Genomic DNA, 22597 nt, shown 5'->3' on the forward strand with positions numbered 1-22597 from the left:
CCTCTCTCTCTCTCTCTCTCTCTCTCTCTCTCTCTCCCTAGAAATTGTTCAAAGAGAAAAGTAGAAGGTTCAACTCCAAACTCGCTCACTCAGATTGATCTAAAGCGGAGTTTTGCAAGACAAAGTATCTACGTGCCAAAGCACTTTAGGTTTGATGTTCATACTATATTCGGTGAAATAATACACTAGCTGCTGCAGTCTTGTTACATAACATCTGTAGATAATGGAGTGGACAGTACTCCGTCGGATAATCTCAAGTAAGGAATGTATCGCCCCGCATTTGTGTACAGATATATGTTTGTACTTTGGGAGTGATGTCCATTTCATTCTCCGCAATGCATACAATGTCATGATTTGTAAATCACTCTATTGGGTTTAAGAGTATGTCCTACCTATCACAGCCATCATATCTCTGTGTTGAATAGGTTAACCAGTCGCTTTAACGATACATGCCCACCACTTCAAAGACCACTAATAACACCAGTCTCTTCGAATAGCCTCACATTCTAAACATAGTAGTCATTTCCAATTAAAAGTAGTAGCCGTAACAATCCGTTTCACAAATCCCTTGTCGCAGAGCTAGTTTATGGAAATGTGAAACCTTGTTATGCCTGAACACCGGAAATCTCCTCCTGCCTTATCTCCTAATGATAGGACAGAGTGTGAGTCTTCACTGGGCTTGAGCCTCTTGCCTCCCTTCGTCTCAGCCTCGCTGGGGGATAGGACTAATCTGTATTCAGTGAAAGATGGAGAGTCAGCCTGTTCACTCTCACTGCAGGTATCTACCAGGTAGTCTATGGAAAATCCTCTTTATAAGAGAATATACTGGGCAGGCAGGAACCCTGCAATGCAGTGTACCGTATTAATGCAGGGGCGTAACTTGGTGGGCAGTTTAGATATGTGTCCAGAAGCTGCCAACACTTTGGAGGGTATCAGGTATCACCCTCACTTTGAGTTGAGACTTGGGGTGAGCTTGTTCTCTTCAAAACCCCTAATGTTTATGCAATGCAGTGTGTTGAAAGACAGAAATCTCGACTCAAATCACACCTCAAAGTGCATAATGGGCTGGCTCATGAACACAGTCTTTGTGAACACACTTCATCCCTAACACACATTTTGAAAGGATGTTATCACCCTCCTTCAAGCTTTGCTCTGAATAACACAAAATACACACACACACACACACACACACGCCACTTACTTGGCAACCCAGGTGTTATACAGGCAGTGAGTGAGTTCCTGCAGCAGGGTTCGTGGCGTGGGCCTGTTGCAAAGGGGTTTGGTGCCCTCTAGCAGCCGAATGGAGAAACAACAGCTCAACGTTTCCATTCGGTAAAAATTATAAATGTAAAGATAAAAAAGATGAATGATTATTGCTGCAGACCAATTACTCAGCATTAGCTTTGAACATCCAAGCAGAAGCACATACAGTATTTATATCAATTGGAGAAATTATGGTCCACTTTTAAACAAACACTTGAATGAAGCCTTCGTAAACCCTTTATTTATTTTATTTCACCTTTATTTAACTAGGCAAGTCAGCTAAGAACAAATTCTTATTTACAATGACGGCCTACACCGGCCAAACCTGGACGACGCTGGGCCAATTGTGCGCCGCCCTATGGGACTCCCAATCACGGCCAGTTGTGAGACAGCCTGGATTCCAACCAGGGTGTCTGTAGTGAAGCCTCTTGCACTGAGATGAGGTCCTTAGACCACTGCGCCACCCGGGAGCCAAACCCAGATTCGTCCTTTGGACTGCCAGATGGTGAAGCATCTTATAAGAACTTTAAAGCGGCCATAAACCAGACTGATCTCATAGACTAGACGTAACATAGTAAAGTCAATCCGGGACACTCAAATTAGTATGATATGTTAGGTTTTGTATAGCGTGACCGTCTAGCAACCCAAACGTTGCATCTTCGAATCTCATTACAACTTTAGCATTTTAGTTAATTAGCAACTTTGCAACAACTTACTACTTTTGAGCTAACATTAACTTCTAACGCATAACCTAGCTAACGTTGGCCTGCTAGCTTGGAATTCATAACATATCATAGGTTTAGAAAATTTGAATCATATTGTACATTTAGCTACTTCGTAACATATTGTACAAATTTGCTAACATGTGTTGCTAACATGTATATAAAATCAAGCACACAGCCATGCAATCTCCATAGACAAACATTGGCAGGAGAATGGCCTCACTGAAGAGCTCAGTGACTTTCAACGTTATACCGTCATAGGATGCCACCTTTGCAACAAGTCAGTTTGCCCTAGTTAACTGTAAGTGCTCTTATTGTGAAGTGTAAACATCTAGAAGCAACAACGGCTCAGCCGCGAAGTGGTAGGCCACACAAGCTCACAGAATGGGACCACTGAGTACTGAAGTGCGTAGAGAGTAAAAATCATCTGTCCATCGGTTGCAACACCCACTACCAAGTTCCAAACTGCCTCTGGAAGCGAAATCAGCACAATAACTATTCTTTGGGGGCTTCATGAAATGGGTTTCCATGGCCGAGCAGACGCACACAAGCCTAAGATCACCATACGCAATGCCAAGAGCCTGGCTGGAGGGGTGTAAAGCTCGCCGCCATTGGACTGGAGCAGTGGAAATGCGTTCTCTTGAGTGATGAATCATGCTTCACCATCTGGCAGGCCGACGGACTAATCTGGGTTTGGCAGATGCCAGGTGAACGCTACCTGCTGGAATGCATAGTGCCAACTGAAAAGTTTAGTGGAGGAGGAATAATGATCTGAGGTTGTTTTTCATGGTTCGTGATTCTTTGCTTCTAACTTTGTGGCAACAGTTTGGGGAAGGTCCTTTCCTGTTTCAGCATGACAATGCCCCCATGCACAAAGCGAGGTCCGTTGAGAAATGGTTTGTTGAGATCGGTGTTGAAGAACTTGAATGGTCTGCACAGCCCTGACCTCAACTCGATCGAACACCTTTGCAATGAATTGGAACGCTGACTGCGAGCCAGGCCTAATCACCCAATATAAGAGCCCAACCTCACTAACGCCCTTGTGGCTGCACAGCAATGTTCCAACATCTAGTGGAAAGCCTTCCCAGAAGAGTGGAGGCTGTTATAGCAGCAAAGGGGAAGGGGGGGGGGGGGCAACTCCATATTAATGCCCATGATTTTGGAATGAGATGTTCAACGAGCAGGTGTCCACATACTTTTGGTCATGTAGTGTATCATACTAAATGGAGTGTCTCAAATTAACGCCTAAGAATAATATGAAATGCTCTGAGGCCGCGTTGCATAAACGGGTGTTTCGCTATTGATGGTCGGGAACGGCTCAGGCTGAATAGTTCTGGGTTGATGTGGAATACGTTTTGGGAGCAACTGCTCTATAGTTTCTTCTAAATTGGTGCTTGATGGTTCTCTCCAGAGAAATCTAGCCACTGCAGTAGTAGTACAGCTCTCCAGGAGGGTTGGCCAACCTTGCTTTTACCAATTAAGACAAGCAATCGTGGCATTTAAAACATGAGAGTCATATTCAACCTTGGATCAACCCACCCACCAAATACTGCTTGTGTGATGGATAGCCTACAACGTGACTCTATGCTTGTGTTCAACATACAAGATCGCTGCACGATAGATATTCCTCCCAAAGCCAGCATGGGTTTCTGAGCCAATTCTCAGGTTACAACCAACATAAACACTTGAAGTGTGACATGACCTGGGTGGGTGTGGAGGAATGCTAAAAATCCAGCGCATTTTGTAACACGTCGTATTTGTGTATCTGTTTGTTTGTTTCATTACTCGCTGTTTTTACCAATGACACTGATCTAACATCAGTTTTGCGTTTCTCTCACAAATGGTCAAGGCTATACATTTTGTTGTTCTGTAAAGTGGTCCCAGATCTGTGCATAAGGGCAACTTAACCTGAGTGGTATACCAAGGATAGGGGATGGCCTTAACACCCTCTAGTTTACGTTGACGTCACAGGAAGGCGGCTCTCTGCGCGCACAGGTGTTCTCCACAGGTGATGGCGAGGAAATGAAAATGGTGCTTCATGAAAAACAAGTTAAACTCTCCACTGAAGTTATTTGACCTCATCACAGCTTAGGCATGGCTCAAAACTGCCTGGGGAACTGTGCGCCGTTATTTTTCCTAGCCGTCGCTTTTGACGTCGGCGGTTTGACATTGCTTTTAGTTGGTATTTTCGCGGATCTAAAGTTGGACGGTCACTTCTACGGTGATTTCCTCATCTACACGGGTACACTCATCATCTTCCTAAGTCTGGGTTGGTGGATTTTGTGGTACACGGGCAACATAAAGGTTTACTCCGAGGACTTTGAGAAAAGCACCCTGGACAACTTTGCGCACTGGGCGAGAAAGTTTTCGGAGCGGCTCTCGAAGAGCGGGATAAAAACTCTGGAAGCCGGGGAGAAGTGCATGGTGAATAGGAAGGAATCGGTCAACAGAACAGTGGCTGTTCACGCTCCATCACGAATTACGTGGGAACACAGCATCAGCGGACACGACAATGGAGGATACGACCGAAGTTTTGACAACCCGCCGAGGGAGAAAACGGTCGAGTTGGGGATTCTGAAGAACTCTGAAGTGTTATTGCAAAGCATCGTGGATAGCAAAGCGGAGAGGCTTCTCTGACAGAGCTGGTAGGTGTTTCTCAAAAGCAATAACAGCTAATTTACAAGTGTCTCTAATTAGGTGAACATCCGCTATAATTTTGGCCTCATTCTATTGTTAGATCAGATTTTCCCACCATGCTCCATTTCCTCAACCTATATTCTCCCCCACGACCTCTCAATCTGTTGTAGGTCATGCCTCAATTAGTGATTGTCATAATATTTACTTTCACCCACTCATATTTTCTAACTAGACAAAATTTGACAAACAGTAGGCAATCCTCCCGATTGGATCATGTCAATTGTTTTGGGACTGTACAAGCTGTCAATTTGGCTCTGGGTGGAAACTCTATCCTCCCAATAGTCCAGCAGATAGGTGAAATCATTGTTCCATTTTACCATACAAGGATCGAACTTGGTACGCTAATTCCAGATGCCTTGAGGAACATTTTAAAGATTGGAGGCAGTCTGGGAACCGGTCAACCAGGGTGAACATTCTAATAAAATGGCTGCCATCTTTCCTTTCAGAAAAAAATAGGGTTAAGTCATTCCAAACAATATAAACATGACTAAAATCTACCCACTAAATAAACCCCACAGATAATATAGATGATAATTCTGATCATGAAGTACTATTGAGACCTTTTTAATAGGGGTCGTATTGAGGTCATTTTGACCCTATTCCAATGGCTATGTGGGGGATTTTTTGTTGTTGTTAAATTGGATGTCTATATATTGACAAATACACGTGTTTTAATCAAATCAACCATATGCATTGAGCTTGTCTGAAGGTTTAAGCACGCTGTTTGATGAAATCATTGAGACACAAATGAGTAGAGGGAGTCCGATTGCAATTGATTCGATTGTGCCGGGCCGGCTCAAACTTATGGCACTGTGTTAAAAATGACAGTGAGCGACTGTGTGACTAGCATCCGTTGGCCCTCTCTCCTCTCTGCTGCAGCGACCACCACAGAACATCAGCAGTGTTTATAGTGTTGGCTCTTTCTCCTCTCTGCTGCAGCGACCACCACAGAACATCAGCAGTGTTTATAGTGTTGGCTCTCTCTCCTCTCTGCTGCAGCGACCACCACAGAACATCAGCAGTGTTTATAGTGTTGGCTCTCTCTCCTCTCTGCTGCAGCGACCACCACAGAACATCAGCAGTGTTTATAGTGTTGGCTCTCTCTCCTTTCTGCTGCAGCGACCACCACAGAACATCAGCAGTGTTTATAGTGTTGGCTCTCTGCTGCAGCGACCACCACAGAACATCAGCAGTGTTTATAGTGTTGGCTCTTTCTCCTCTCTGCTGCAGCGACCACCACAGAACATCAGCAGTGTTTATAGTGTTGGCTCTCTCTCCTCTGCTGCAGCGACCAGAGTTCTGTTACCGATATCTCTCATTTTGTTTAGGAAATTATTTTTAAAGTAGTCACCCTTTGCCCTTCTCTCAACCAACTTCATGAGGTAGTCACCTGGCACCATCCCTATGGTGAAGCATGTTGGTGGCAGCATCAGGGTTGTTTTTCATTGGGAGGGACTGGGAGTCAGGATCAAGGGGAAAATGTATGCAAATGTGATCCTTCCGTTATTTTATGTTGAATACATTTGCAAACATTTCCAAAAACCTGTTTTTGCTTTGTCATTATGGGGCTATTGTGTGTAGATTGATGAGCGGAAAAAAACAATCAATTTTATAAGGCTGTAACGTAACAAAATGTGGGCAAAGTCAAGTTTTTTTTCCAAATGCACTGTAAATGTATCATAATAAAAATGAGGATGTATGTTCAGGAATCATGGATTTTGGTAGATTTTTCACAATTTTTCTACAAAAGATTTAAATATATTGTGTTCTCCTGACCACCTCAAACATTTTAAGCCATAATTGGGCTGTATATACCAATTATTTATGGAGATCTGTCCAAGTGAATCTAGTCCAATATGGACCCATGCAGCTGGTCGGTGGCCATATTGGAAATGACTTCCAGTGGGGGTAATGGGATAAATAAATAAGTATATATATCTATCTATCCAGAACTACTTAGACATGCCCCAGCTGTGTGAAATGTGGTGGCTCTATCACAAAGTCCACAATTGTTCCCATAGCCACTGGACTATGGTCAAAATGACCTCAATATGACCCCCATGAATGTCTTGAGTATTTTATGATCAGAATTATTGTCTATCTGTGGGATTTATTTAGTGGGTGGATAACATTACAAAGTCATTTTTACATTTGTTTGATATGATTCGACCCTATTTCCTTCTAACAGGAAATCTGAATTAAACCTCCCAGTTTGGGCTGGATGTGTCTGTATAGTTCATGTATGAGCAGAATTACAGTCTCATTTCAGAGCAATGCAGAGCTAGCGCAATCAATCAAATGTATTTATAAAGCCCTTCTTACATCAGCTGTTGTCACAAAGTGCTGTACAGAAACCCAGCCTAAAACCCCAAACAGCAGGCAATGCAGGTGTAGAAGCACGGCTTGGGTGCACATACAGTATGTGACGTAGTACGCAATATTCGGGGACCACCATTGGCTCCTGAGCGCTACTTTCAGAACTACAGGCTAAATGTATACAAATGTACCAGGGAATCTCTTTTAGTGTAAACATTCTTTCTTCCCTCTTGCCTCGAAGGGATTATGAAACCTCCATTATGCCATATTTGAATGATCAGTTGAGGAAGTCCTATAGCGGGTATGAGGTTAATTAACCCTGCTACAACATCATTGTCAACAACACTGACCCATTTCTGCTGTCTCCCACTCCAATAGTATACAGATGCATGTTTCCATGAGGCAGTTCATATGACAACATTCTTCTCTTTTCGAGAAGACTATGAAACGTCACATCTAATTGATGCAATACACAACCCGTGCAAAGTCCAGTCCTTTAGAATAGATGCCCTTCACAGAGCCCTCCATCATGCCCCAGGCCCTGATCGCACACTTCACTTTGCTAACGAGTGTAATAATTAATTATCGTTCTATACTGGCTGCTACAATATAAAGAGCTTCAGTGGCCTTTGGCCATTCCTATTCAGCTTCCCAACCTCACATTTTTATAGGCTTTTTTTTTTACCTGGTAGTTTAAAGCAGTGCTTCTAACAGGGATGACGGGTGGGTCAGGCTTCAGTCTACTCTAGACACCCTTGGGGCGCAGCCTGCAATGCGTCTTAATGGGCTTCAGAGCACCAGCAGTAGTGCTTATTGATTATATTGGATGGAGTTGGGCAGTCCTTAAATCACCTCTACTCTCTACATCAAATAACATTTTATTTGTCACATGCGCCGACTACAATGGGTGTAGACCTCACAGTGAATTGTTTACTTACAAGCCTTTAACCAATAGTGCAGTTTTAAGAAAAATTCCCCCCCAAAAAGAGAAGAATAGCTCAATTAAAGAGCAGCAGTAAATAACAATAGCGGGGCTATACATGGGGGTACAGAGTCAATGTGTGGGGGTAATTTAGGTAATATGTACATGTAGGTAGAGTTTTTAAAGTGACTGCATAGATAATAACAGTAGCAGCAATGTTCCGGGGGGGGGGGGGCAGTGCAAATAGTCTGGGTAGCCTCATGGACCTAGACTTGGGGCTCCGGGACCACTTGCCGTCTATGACTAGGGTGGCTGGAGTGTCTTTGACAATTTTTAGGGCCTTACTCTGACACCACCTGGTATAGAGGTCCTGGATGGCAGGAAGCATGGCCCCGGTGATGTACTAGGCCGTACACCCTACCCTCTGTAGTGGAGGTCGACCGATTTAATCGGAATGGCCGATTTTAATTAGGGCCGATTTCAAGTTTTCATAACAATCGGAAATCTGTATTTTTGGGCAACGATTTAAAAAATAAAATAACATTTTATTTTTATACCTTTATTTAACTAGGCAAGTCAGTTAAGAACACATTCTTATTTTCAATGACGGCCTAGGAACGGTGGGTTAACTGCCTTGTTCAGGGGCAGAACGACAGATGTTCACCTTGTCAGCTCGGGGGATCCAAACTTGCAACCTTACAGTTAACTAGTCCAACGCAATAACGGCCTGCCTCTCTCTCGTTGCACTCCACAAGGAGACTGACTACCTGTTACACGAATGCAGTAAACCAAGGTAAGTTGCTAGCTAGCATTAAACTTATCTTATAAAAAACAATCAATCATAATCACTAGTTAACTACACATGGTTGATGATATTACTAGATATTATCTAGCGTGTCCTGCGTTGCATATAATCTGACTGAGCATACAAGTATCTAAGTATCTGACTGAGTGGTGGTAGGCAGAAGCAGGTGCGTAAACATTCATTCAAACAGCACTTTCGTGCGTTTTGCCAGCAGCTCTTCGTTGTGCGTCAAGCATTGCGCTGTTTATGACTTCAAGCCTATCAACTCCCGAGATGAGGCTGGTGTAACCGAAGTGAAATGGCTAGCTAGTTAGCGTGTGCTAATAGCGTTTCAAACGTCACTCGCTCAGAGCCTTCTAGTAGTTGTTCCCCTTGCTCTGCATGGGTAACGCTGCTTCGATGGTGGCTGTTGTCGATGTGTTCCTGGTTCGAGCCCAGGGAGGAGCAAGGAGAGGGACGGAAGCTATACTGTTACACTGGCAATACTAAATTGCCTATAAGGACATCCAATAGTCAAAGGTTAATGAAATACAAATGGTATAGAGAGAAATAGTCCTATAATTCCTATAACAACTACAACCTAAAACTTCTTACTTGGGAATATTGAAGACTCATGTTAAAAGGAACCACTAGCTTTCATATGTTCTGAGCAAGGAACTGAAACGTTAGCTTTCTTACATGGCACATATTGCACTTTTACTATCTTCTCCAACACTTTGTTTTTGCATTATTTAAACCAAATTGAACATGTTTATTTACTTGATTTATTGTTGTATTATATTAAGTTAAAATTAAATTATTAAGTTAAAATAAGTGTTCATTCAGTAATGTTGTAATTGTCATTATTACAAATATATATATATTTTTAAATTGCCCGATTTTAATCGGTATCGGCTTTTTGGTCCTCCAATAATCGGCATCGGCGTTGAAAAACCATAATCGGTCTCTGTAGTGCCCTGCGGTCCGAGGCCGAGCAGTTACCTCGAAGCGAGCATAGAAGTTATTTTGCTTGTCTGGCTTGTGTCACTGGGCAGCTCTCGGCTGTGCATCCCTTTTGTAGTCTAATAGTTTGCAAGCCCTGCCACATATGACGAGAGCCGGTGTAGTACGATTCGATCTTGGTCCTGTATTAACGCTTTGCCTGTTTGATGGTTCGTCGGAGGCTATAGTGGGATTTCTTATAAACTCCTTGAAAGTGGCAGCTCTACCCTTTAGCTCAGTGCGAATGTTGCCTGTAATCCATGGCTTCTAGTTGGTGTATGTACGTACAGTCACTGTGGGGACGATGTCCTCGACGCACTTATTGATAAAGCCAGTGACTGATGTGGTGTACTCCTCAATGCCATCGGAAGAATCCCGGAACATATTCCAGTCTGTGCTAGCAACGCAGTCCTGTAGTTTCTGCTTCACCTGACCACTTTTTTTTATTTTTATAGACCGAGTCACTGGTGCTTCCTGATTTTAGAGCTTTGTATGCGTCTCTGTGTGTGGATTGCACATTTAATATGTTGCTAGAAATGATGTAAAACTGATTTAAGTTTCCCTGCATTAAAGTCCCCGGCCACTATGAGCGTTTTCCTGTTTGCTTATGGCGGTATACAGCTCATTGAGCATAGTTTTAAGTGCCAGCATCGGTCTGTGATGGTATGTAGACAGCTATGAAAAATACAGATGATAAACTCTCTAGGTAGATAGTGTGGTCTACAGCTTATCATGAGATACTCAACCTCGAGACTTCCTTAGATATAGTGCACCAGCTGTTGTTTGCAAATATACATAGGCCCCGCCCCTTGTCTTCCCAGAGGCTGCTGTTCTGTCCTGCTGATGGAGGGTATAACCCTCCAGCTGTATGTTCTTAATGTCGTCGTTCAGCCATGACCTGATTTTACAGGTTTTTCATGTCCCGTTGGTAGGATATATGTGCTTTCAGCTCGTCCCATTTCTTTTCCAGCGATTGAACATTAGCTAGCAGGACGGAAGGTAAGGGCAGATTAGCCACTCGTCGCCTGATCCTCACAAGGCACCCTGATCTTTTTCCGCAAAATCTCTGTTTCCTTCTCCAGCGAGTCCAGCGAGTTATTCCATATATTAACTTGTAATCCATTGTGTTTTAATGGCCTGATATGACTAAGGCCAAATTCAATGTTTCATTAACTACTTAAAAAAATATATTTCAAAAATTGATACCTAAAGGGGTTCTAAAATTCAAAATCAAATGGCTAAATGATCTTTGGTATGACCATCTTAAAACAATTATATATGTTAGCTTGGAACCCCATCCCATTTAGACTGAAGGATTATCTGTTTTTCTCAATGTATACATTCCTCCAATGAACATTCAGGCCACCACCAAGGGACAACATGGCTATTGTACAAGCCACCTATTGCACACCAATTATGACCAACAGTTTGACTTGATAATGTTTGGCAGCAAATGACGAACAAAAATTGGCTGTGGATAACGCAACAGCGCTGATATTTTCAACAAACAACATTTTCTCAATGTACGTTCAGTGATCCCAGGCAGTATTGAGCAATAGAAACCAAATTTTAGGTTTATGATTATGGAATGTTTGCCAATCACTTCACAGTATGTCTCATTCATTGTCCAACAGTGTCTGTAACCAGTGACGTTGGCTTGATTTTTTTTATTGAAATGTTCTCATGCAATCCTCCTAGCCACTTCGTTTAATAGCGGAACAGAGAGTCTAGGCCTGTTACCGTATCACTTTGAGGTACACTGTCATTCTATAGTGTTTAATATAGTAGCTTTAGGAAACCGGTCATGTAGGTGCATACTATCATTAATAAAACTAGTATACTTTGATTCTTGTGTCCGTGACATCAACTCCCTCCTACCCACTGTTCTGGCCACCTACTCCAATATTGACACCGTCACTCACGTAGGTTTTCAGTTTCTGAAGAACTGAAGGACTACAAAAACAAAAATGTAAGAACCTCGCTAGCACAGGGAAGAGAGTGATTATCTCTGGCCCCCTCCCGTGCTACAGAAGGGGTTCGGACAGTTTGGGCTAACTCGTTGCCCTGAATGAGTACCTAAAATAAACAGCAGGAATGTCTCCTTTTGTGACAACTTTGATTTGCTGTGTGAGCAACCAGCACTTAAAAAAAAAAAAAGAGACGTGATTCACCCTAACCACAGGGGTTCCAGGATGATTTCCAGCAACATCACAAACTGTTTTGGAGAGTCTGGTAGCGCACCAGTTCTCCCTGTCAGAATAAGCAACAAAGGACTTTGGAAAGCATATCAACTCCTGTAGAAATGGCACTGTGGTTATTGTGAGTAACCTAATTGATGTTCTTTTAACTCCGCCTTCTAGTAAGTTTATACAAACTGTCATCTACCATTCTGTTGGATTGGAGACTGTCAGAAAACATGGTTGTAAAGTTAATAATTTGGTTGTTATTCCATTGGTTACCTCGAGGCAGATGTCCCAGGGGCAGTTTAGCCCACACTCTTTGAATATGGAGCTTTTAAATGTTAGGTTTTCCTAGTGATTGCTCTTTCTCGCGAATTACCTCATTACTGAGCACAAAGTTGATAGCTATATTTCAGTGAGAAACATGCAGTCATCAGACTGTAGTGCAGCTCTTTATAAAAGCCCCCCCCCCAGGACTACAGCTTTTGATAATCCATCAGAAAAAGGGGTCTTTTGAGCATCATACTATACTGTTTAAATGTCAGCCACCAGTTGCTGGCCATAACCCTCTATAGGCCACCAAAGCACTGCCTCACTTCCTTTACTGATTTCACTGTTGTCTATTGTCCTTGAGAACTATGATAAAATCATTGTGTTGGATGATTTTTATATTCATGTTGACAAAGTGACTGACCAAGGCCATTGAATTGAATATTATCCAACATGTTACTGGGCCCACCCATAACCTCGGCCATACTCTGGACCAGGTTATTACCAAGGGGCTTTCTATTGGCATATCCTCTCTTGTTGATGTCACTTTATATGATCAACACTGTGTTTTTACTACCTTGTTGCACAAGGTAATACTGAATGCATTATTAAAAAAACACTATCTGACCTCTGAAGTTGCTACAGATTTTGTGTGTGAACAATACTCCATCACCTATTCTGCCTTCCTCTTGTGATGATTTAGTTGATACGTTTTAATAGCACATTTAAGGGCAACCATTGATGCCATATCTCCAGTAAAGTTGAAAAAGGCCACCTCAAAACGGAACGCCCCTTACATGAGTGAGAACTAATCAATTAAAGAGAAATTGCTGAAAAGCAGAAGTGGCGAAAGTCAAAGTTGCAGGTCCATTATGATAGTGTATTCGGAAAGTATTCAGACCCCTTGACTTTTTCCCCCAAAGTGTTATGTTACAGCCTTGTTCTAAAATGGATTACATTTTTCCCCGCTCATCAATCTACACACAATACCCCTAAATAACAAAGCAAAAACAGGTTTTTTGAAATATTTGCAAATGTATTAATAAATAAAAAACAGAAATATCACGTTTTATATAAGTATTCAGACCCTTTACGCAATACTTTGTTGAAGCACCTTTGGCAGCGATTACAGCCTTGAGTCTTATTGGGTATGAAGCTACAAGCTTGGCACACCTGTATTTGGGGAGTTTCTCCCATTTCTTCTCTGCAGATCCTCCGACTCTGCAAGGACATTGAGACTTGTCCCAAAGCCTTGGCTGTGTGCTTAGGGTTGTTGTCCTATTGGAAGGTGTACCTTCGCCCCATTCTGAGGTCCTGAGCGCTCTGGAGCAGGTTTTCATCAAAGATCGCTCTGTACGCTCTGTACTCGCTCTGTACTTCGGTGCCTTTTGGTAAACTCCAAGCAAGCTATCTATCATGTGCCTTTTACTGAGGTGTGGCTTCTGTCTGGCCACTCTAACATAAAGGCTTGATTGGTGGATGGTTGTTCTCCCATCTCCATAGAGGAACTCTGGAGCTCTATCAGAGTGACCATTGGGTTCTTGGAGAAAAGGCGTCTTGAAGAAAAGGCGCCCTTCTCTCCTGACTGCTCAGTTTGGCCGGGCAGCCAGCTCTAGGACGAGTCTTGGTGGTTCTAATCTTCGTTCATTTAAGAATGATGGAGGCCACTGTGTTCTTGGGGACCTTCAATGCTGCAGAAATGTTTTGGTACCCTTTCTCAGATCTGTGCCTCGACCTCATGGCATGGTATAGACCGGTTGTGTGTGGGTGTGCCTTTCCAAATAATGTCCAATCAATTGAATTTACCACAGGTGGACTCCAATCAAGTTGTAGAAACATCTCAAGGATGACCAATGGAAACAGGATGCACCTGAGCTCAATTTTGAGTCTCATAGCAAAGGGGTCTGAATACTAATGTAAAAAAAGGTATTTGTTTATTTTTAATGTTTGCCAACATTTCTTTAAAAAAAAAACGTTTTGCTTTGTAATTATGGGGTAACGTGTGTAGATTGAGGTAAAAAAAAATGTATTTAATCAATTTTAGAATAAGGCTGTAACATAAAATGTGGAAAAAGGGAAGGGGTCTGAATACTTTCCGAATGCACCGTACTCTGAGAGAGGAACTTGGCATATATAAGCAGGCAATTCGAAATGCCAGACGGGCTTATTTTTCTAACTTGATCCTACCCCCTCAAACATACAGTATGTGAACTTTCCTCCACATTTCAGGGATAAGATACCCAGCCTAATGTTGGCTATCAGTCATGCAAGACCGGATGAGAAGTTTGATATGTGTCCTAGCCTACCACGCAAAGTTAATAGGGATTTATTTTCCCTGGTTGACACTGACATCCTCAGGAAAGTGATATCACAACTTAAGCCTTCTACCTGCCTTCTCGTTCCTATCCCCGCCACCTTCTTCAAAACAGTTTTAATTGCATATCTGAAGAAGTGCAAGCTATTGTTTGTCCCTCCCTGGTGCCTGTGAACAGTAGTTTCCCCACTGCACTAAAAACTGCAATGGTGAAACCCCTTCTGAAGAAAAGTAATCTAGATTCTTCAGCTCTTGGCAATTTTTGGCCAATCTACAACCTTCCATTCTTAAGCAAAATTCTGGAGAAATTTGTTTTCAAACATCTAAAATTTTTTTTTTTTAAGTGCCAACTGTATTTTGGAAAAATTTCAATCTGTTTTTTTTGTGTCCACCACAGACTGCCTTACTTAAAGTGGTAAATTATCGTACATGCCAAACAGCTCACTTCTTATTGAAGTGCAGCATTCGACACTTGACCATGATGTCCTTCTGGACAGACTGGAGAAGTGGGTTGGCCTCTCCGGTTCAGTTCTAAATTGGTTTAGGATTTAACTGGTTGAGTTTTTTTCTTTTTTTTTTGTCACCCTTGGTGACCATAACTCAGAGAACCTATCACACGTGGCGTTCCACAAGGTTCGATGTTTGGGTCCGGTACGGTTCAGTACTGAACAAAAATTAACGCAACAAGTTCGTGTTACAGTTCATATAAGGAAATCAGTCAATTGAAATAAATAAATTAGGCCCTAATCTATGGATTTCACATGACTGATCAGTGGCGCAGTCATCGTGGGCCTGGGAGGGCATAGGCCCACCCACTTGGGAGCGAGGCCCAGCCAATCAGAATGCTGGGGACAATATAAGGCCACTCTAAAATGTAGTTTTGTCACACAACACAATGCCACAGATGTCTCAAGTTGAGGGAGTGTGCAATTGGCATGCTGACTCCAGGAATGTCCAGCAAAGCTGTTGCCAGAAAATGTAGTGTTAATTTCTCTACCATAAGCTGCCTTCCACATCATTTTAGAGAATTTAGCCATTTCAACCGGCTTCCCAACCTCAAACCACGTGTAACCACGCCAGCCCAGGACCTTAACATCCGGTTCCTTCACCTGCAGGATCGTTTGAGACCAGCCACCCGTGCAATGTTCATGCTGTTCAGTCAGCTTCTTGATATGCCACACCTGTCAGGTGGATGAATTATCTTGGCAAAGGAGAAATGCTTACAAACAAGGATATAAACAAATTTGTGCACAAAATTCGAGGGAAGTTTTTTTGGGGAAAATTTCTGTGACCTTTTATTTCAGCTCATGAAACATGGGACCAACACTTTACATGTTTGTATTTTGTTCAGTATATGTTACCCCTTGGCAGCATTATCAGAAAGCACAACATTCATTTTCACTGCTACGGAGACGATATAAAACATTACATTTGTGTCACCAGAGGATTTTGGCAGCATTTGAGTTATTATGCCCCCAGCGTCTGGAACCGCCTGCCAGTGAATCTGAAGGGGGCCGACACTGGTCATCTTTTTAGCTTTGCTTTTCCTTCGGGTGCTTTTTAGTCAATCAGTTTGTCATTCTTTAGTTGTTGTTTTTTTATCTTGTTTGTTGTGTGGTAAATATTTCAGCTTTTGTTTTCATTGTTTTTATTTGTTTGTTTTTTTCTCATGTGAAGCACATTGTTGCATTCCATGTCTGAAATGTGCTGTATAAATAAAGCTTGATTTTAATGGTTTGCTGTGATTTCTCTCTCTGCAAAAGACCAGATTCAAATCATGTGGTTTTCCTTGCTATAGCAGGCTCATTAATACAAATGCCCTCCGCCCATGTGGTATAACGTCGTGTTCTAGGGACTAAAACATTTGAATGAATAAATCGTTATTGTCTCAGAAGGGAAATTTAGTTTGCAGCACATTGCATAACACAGGATGTTGTGGAAGTAACGCAATACTAGGAAATAAAGAAAATGTGTCAAACATTTTCTCACAATGTTTTTGTAATCTTGGTGTTCTCCTTCTCACTCATTTTTCCTCTGTTGCAGGTGTTCTCGGATTCTCCAGTTTGAAAAACGTATGCCTACTCCAAGCCCTGCTTTTCAAATCCCAACCGACTGAATACCTTTTTAGCCTATATGAACCAAAGACACTTTTTCAATAGAGAATACTATTTTTGTTCAGGAAGAGGCTGTCTGACACAATGTCCGGGCCCCTGCACTGAGGATAGAAATGGCAGAATTTTACTTGTAATTAGCTAAATAACTAAAAATGTTATGTCCTGAATTTTACATGGTTCATTTTGAAGATATTTTCTTGAAATAAAGTTTAGTTTATTTTTTTTCTAACGTCATCTCTGAGTTGTTAATCAGACATCATTGACTGGATAGCTCACAGTTACACATCAAAAACATTATACTTAAATCCATGAGGGACATAAACAAATCAAAACATCTTCCAAAGCTCAGATCCTATGATTTATTAATGTATAGTGTATGTTTGTATCTGGTTAGGTAGGTAGTATTGATATGCTATCTGTCTGTTCTGTTTGGGGTTTGTAAGAGCAAGTGTGTTGATAGCTGGCTGTCTGCCACTGGTTATACTGATAGATCCCCCCACACACACACACACACACACACAGAGAGCGAGAGAGACGGTAGAGAATGTATCGTGTAGAACTATATTTTCTGGAACATTCTGAACCTTGCGGAATACACACTGGCACAAGGACTGCATCTCCATTCCATATTTAATGTAACCTTTTATTTAACTAGGCAAGTCAGTTAAGAACACATTCTTATTTACAATGACTGCCTAAGAACAGCAGGTTAACTGCCTTGTTCAGGGGCAGAACGACAGATTTATTTTTTTACCTTGTCAGTTTGGGGATTCGATCCTGCAACCTTTTGGTTACTGGCTTGTTACCTATTAAAAAATGTTTTTTTAATGAAATGAACACCATTAGTTATTGGAGTGTTAGTTAGCAAAGATGTTTCTCATGTCTATCAAACATTAATATTCTCCAACCTTTGAAGCCACCTGTAGGGCATACGATAAGCGCCCAACCAACCCCTAGTGTTGGAATGTGGTATGTTTATGAACTGGAAACGTGTCCAAAACCCCCACAACAGAGATGGAAGAAGAACATTTGAACCTTTTTGTCATCATTAGTGAGACTAACGCACATGTTCCCCCTGGCAGCAGTCCCGCTATGGGAACTATGTGAGATGTGAAGTGTGATAGATCAAGCTCACTGGAATGTAGCCTACACGGGCCTTTTTATAAAACACCTCTTCCTTGCTTCCTCATTCAGTCAGATGCACTGTGGGGTAGATTACCCGAACAATGCAGAGAAAGTACAGGGATATATGTATGAGTAGTTATCCTAGTGTAAACATTGAAATGATCTTGTTACAGTGAATGCAAGGGAAATAGCTAGCAGCCATAGAATCATTAGAAGTGGTATTTACATAGTGGTAGGAGGAGGATAAATACCTTCACGACAGACACTCTCTCCACCATGGGCTACACTCAGTACCTGGGCCGCTGCCTTCTCTTCTTCTTCATCGCCATCTTCCTGGATGCTGTGGGCCTCATCGTGTTCTTCCTGGGCATCTTTGCACCCTTCAGCTTCTGGGACTTTTTGGTCTTCTCTGGGCCCATCATCATCTTCCTCAGCCTGTTCTTCTGGATCTTCTGGTACGTAGGCAACCTGGAGGTTGCTGTGGACGACTTTCTGCCCAAGTGACTTACTTCTGGGGATTGGAGAGAGACGGTGATGGGGGTGTGGACTGATGAGAGTCTTAGCCAGTGGGGCAGACATGGAGTGAAAATGTATTTACAATCGAGCACTTTTGAAGACCGAGGATCCACCCTGGACATCAATTACTCAATCTCTGCTAGAGCTAGGTGTGTTATTCTGACATTGTTCCATAAAGAGAGAATTATAGATTTGCTAACTGTGTTGTTCTGCTCAGGTCTGTCTTAATATATTATCTCGATAGGACTTCTGGGTTTAAATGAAGTCTGAAATGTTGTCAAAAAGCTTAGTGTATAAACATTTGTTTTGGAGTAAGTACTTCAATACTTTAATGTATTATGTTCTCTTTCAAGTGCTCATTCTTTGCTGGAACTGCAGTACTGAATAATGGATCATCAGGTGACGTTTACACTGACTCAACAAGGTGAAGACTTTCACCTAAACGTGAGAGATTAGCTTGTGTTTTGGTTTCCTGGGACTCCTCTCTTTTGTATCATGTCGATACGATTTTGTTTTTGAGGCTGTGCATTTTGTTTATCAACTTTTAAAAAGAATACACTGAATTAAATTGTACAATCGCATTTGACTTTTTAGATCAATGTTTTTTTTTTTTTAAAGCACTGTTACTTTACATTTGAAACAAGTTGTTCTTGTGATTTTCCTATTGTGAAATCTGAGAGTTCAGTTACTCTGACTGATAAAAACCAACTGGGTATGTCCAGTTTGTCAGGAGGGCAGTAGGTAGCCTAGCAGTTAAGAGCATTGGGCCAGTAACCGAAAGGTCGCTGGTTCCAATCTTTGAGCCAAATAGGTGAAAAATGTGACTGTGCGATTGAGCAAGGCACGTAAACCGGAATTGTAAATCACTCTGGACAAGAGCGTCTGCTAAATTACTGAAATGTAACATTGCCTGGAGTGGGGCAGTGAATGCTCCCTACAAGAATGGGTCTCTGTAATGGGAAAAAGGATGACTTGTTTCCTAATTACCTTTTTCAAACAACTGAGTTTCCCACCAAGATGAGTCACAATGACAAGGAAAGTTCTTCTGCCTTGGTCTGATCAAATATTTACCAGATTTTATGGACAGATATGTTGCCAGCCATGTACCAAAGTAAACCTTCCGTGTACTGTAGAATGTGACACAACTGGTTTAGGGTGGCAAACAGACGCACCCATGTGCTGGGTGATAGTCTCTCTCTACATGAACAATGGAGGCTGGAGAAATAACCATGATCACTGCCAACAACTCTGGGAAATAATGTCGGCCTAGTCGTTTTTAGTTTCAGTTTCCTTCAGCTATTTTATAAGATTGAAAATGTTACTTTGGTGATATTAAGCAGAGCATTTCTGCTCACCCACAATTTTTTTTTTTTTTGGGGGGGGGCCTTTGGGATTGTCATCTGAAAGAGAGGGGGAAAAAATGACAAAAGTAGATGGATATTGATGGTAAATACCAACGGCCATGTTCTAAAAAGTATTTCACTTCAGCCTAACAGTGCCAAAGACAACATACCTCTACTTCCTGTGCCATAAAGGCCCAGCTTGCTTATAATGGCCATAGGGCACTTAGGCATTGTGTTTAGCTGAACTGCAATTTGTAAATGTGTCAGGCGTGCATTATTAATTCATCTCTGGAGGCTAGTTACACAGAATCAAGGCTGCAGTTGACATGTCACACAGGTGTTGAAATGCCCCCATTGTTCCCCTGGGGTTAAGTTTCCAGTTCACACCAAGCATGTGTATACCGCTGAGTCTTTCCAATATCCGGTGCCAACCACGGAATCAAGTGCTAACACACTGCGGCAAGAGAACTTAACACCGTGTTGCACGTCCGTGTTAACAAAGAGAGCTGGGATTCAGTTCTACCTGACTACAGACAGCCCACCACTCTGCCAACAGTTGACACTTCTGTGGCCCTCTGGTGTCCCCTGTGGTGATGCCGTTTCATTGATCCCTGCCAAAACCTCAGACCTTGCCAAGCACCTGGCTTATGCTTTACTGCATTATAAACACAAGTGATGGTTCTGAATAATATTAGCAAATAAGAGGTGAATTATTCCACACTATAAAATACTTTGTTCAGTCTTTTTCCAAGTCTGGCCCTCAAAGAAAGTAGACTTTAGTGACACCACATGCACTACTATATACATTATAAACACTAGATGGCAATGTTGTCTCTAAAACAGACTGAAGTTGCTGCAATGGACAACATCTAGCTGTTTGCTTGCACCTGATGACCCCTCCTTCACTTGCGCAGATCTGAGAGCATCAAATGTTCTGCTTTCACTCCTTCGTTTTCAAATCAGTGCAAAGGAAGTAGGAGATTATAAACAGCAACTAATTTAGTAGACTATTGAGATGCATGCACCCCACCCCCTCTTGATCACAGCAGTGCAGAGACAATTATAGAGGAATGTGAACAAGTACCCGTCCCTGCACACACATACATGTGTACATATATTTTCAGTGACATAAAAAGGGCAAACTGACTCGACTCCACATCATGTGTATCTATAGATTTGTAAATGTGAAATTCAAAAGAAGATAGTCAGCTGGTTTTCTCAACTTGTACATTTCAGTAAAACGTTTAGAGACCGATTTGATCTTGAATGCAACGCCACTATGTGATGATGTCATCGATAAACGAAAGCGCATGCATGCCACATGGAACGTTCTCTATGCGACACGCTTGTTCATGTTGCAATCATAAAGAGTTAAGCACCGGGCATTTAACGATGACACCTTGTCAAGTCGGCCATTTACACGTTTTATGAATTAATAGGCTATTAAATATGGAATATCGAGGCTAATTTCTAATATCCACACCTTTGTATTTGACCTCCATAACATTTCGAGTCGCCTGAAGCATTGTGGGTACTACGATTTGTAAACTAAAAGGCTGCTCGGCTGCATAGAAGACACGGCAGGATCGACTATTTGAATTTGAATCATGTGACCCAACAACAGAATAGTAAAAAGTACTACTAGAGGATGTCAATTCATTATGTTTAAAATGTCCAAGAAGAAGTCATCTGTTCCAAGAAGGAGCACTTTGATCAGGACCTACCTCACCCCATACAACTTTACCAAACCCAAACCGGGAAAAAGGGGGGGAAGGGTTGAGTTGTGTGTTCAAAATCCACCGCTGTCCATTAAATATGTCACTAGTCACTTCAAGCCACATCACGGCACACCCCCTGAACAAAGTTCTACAGCTGCACCATTGAGAGTATCTTGACTGGCTGCATCACTGCTTGATATGGCAACTGCTTGGCATCCGACCGCAAGGCGCTACAGAGGGTAGTGCGTGCAGCCCAGTACATCACTGGGGCTGAGCTCTCTGCCATCCAGGACCTCTATGCCAGGCAGTGTCAGAGGAAGGCCCTAAAGATTGTCAAAGACTCCAGCCACCCAAGACAGAGACTGTTCGCCCTGCTACCGCATTACAAGGGGTACTGATGCACCAAGTCTGAAACCATCAGGACCCTGAACAGCTTCTACCCCCAAGCTATAAGACTGCTAAATAGTTAGTTAAATAGTTAACCAATAGGCTAGGCTGAAACACCTGCATTTTGGAGGTGACTTACCCAAGAAATCAAAACAGAGACCAAGTTTGTATTTGTTAACTCAATGTTTTTTATATATTTTTTGCATTGTTTAACAAAAATGTGTTATTGTTTTTTTGTTTTTTTTAGCTAAAAAGGTGGGGCTCTGCTCCCACCTGCCCTGAATGATGGGTCGCCACTGGGAAGTACAAAAGCCATTGATGGAGCACATGGTCTGAACAGACTAAGATTAAGATAGGAGTGATTAAGATAGGAGTGAAAAAAATGATTTTATTTAAAAAACAAGGACATTTCTAAGTGACCCCAAACGTTTGAACGGTAGTGTGCATATGGGATGAGTAATGCAAGATATGTAAACATTATTAAAGTGGCATTATTAAAGTGACTAGTGATTAATTTATTAAAGTGGCCAATGATTTCAAGTCTTTATGTAGGCTGCAGCCTCTCTGTGTTAGTGATGGCTGTTTAACAGTCTGATGGCCTTGAGATTGAAAAATAGCTTCTGTCTCTAGGTCCCAGCTTTGATGGGGGAGTGAACAGGCAGTGGCTCGAGTGGTTGTTGTCCTTGGTGATCTTTTAGGCCTTCCTGTGACATTGGGTGCTGTAGGTTTCCAGGAGGGCAGGTGAGATCGATTTTAAATACAGAAGTAACTAATAAGGAGTGAAAATATTTTGTATTTTCTATTTGAGAATAATTAAACCTTTATATTAACATTTATAGTGATGCTATAGTCACACCAGAGGACAAATTCAAAGCACCGACATAAATTGCATATACATTTCAAATCCACGGTGGCCACAATATT

General features: G+C 42.0%; 1 long non-coding RNA gene across 1 annotated transcript; it reads left to right on the forward strand.

Moving 5' to 3' along the window:
- The first annotated feature begins 3208 nt into the window (after window positions 1-3208).
- LOC110498900 lies at window positions 3209-16818 on the forward strand. The gene is made up of 2 exons (XR_002469888.2): window positions 3209-4630; window positions 16514-16818. It is a non-coding gene; the product is annotated as an uncharacterized LOC110498900 (long non-coding RNA).
- Window positions 16819-22597: the final 5779 nt, after the last annotated feature.

This window comes from Oncorhynchus mykiss, chromosome 20 (genome assembly GCF_013265735.2).
Source record: "Oncorhynchus mykiss isolate Arlee chromosome 20, USDA_OmykA_1.1, whole genome shotgun sequence".
NCBI classification, from domain to species: domain Eukaryota; kingdom Metazoa; phylum Chordata; class Actinopteri; order Salmoniformes; family Salmonidae; genus Oncorhynchus; species Oncorhynchus mykiss.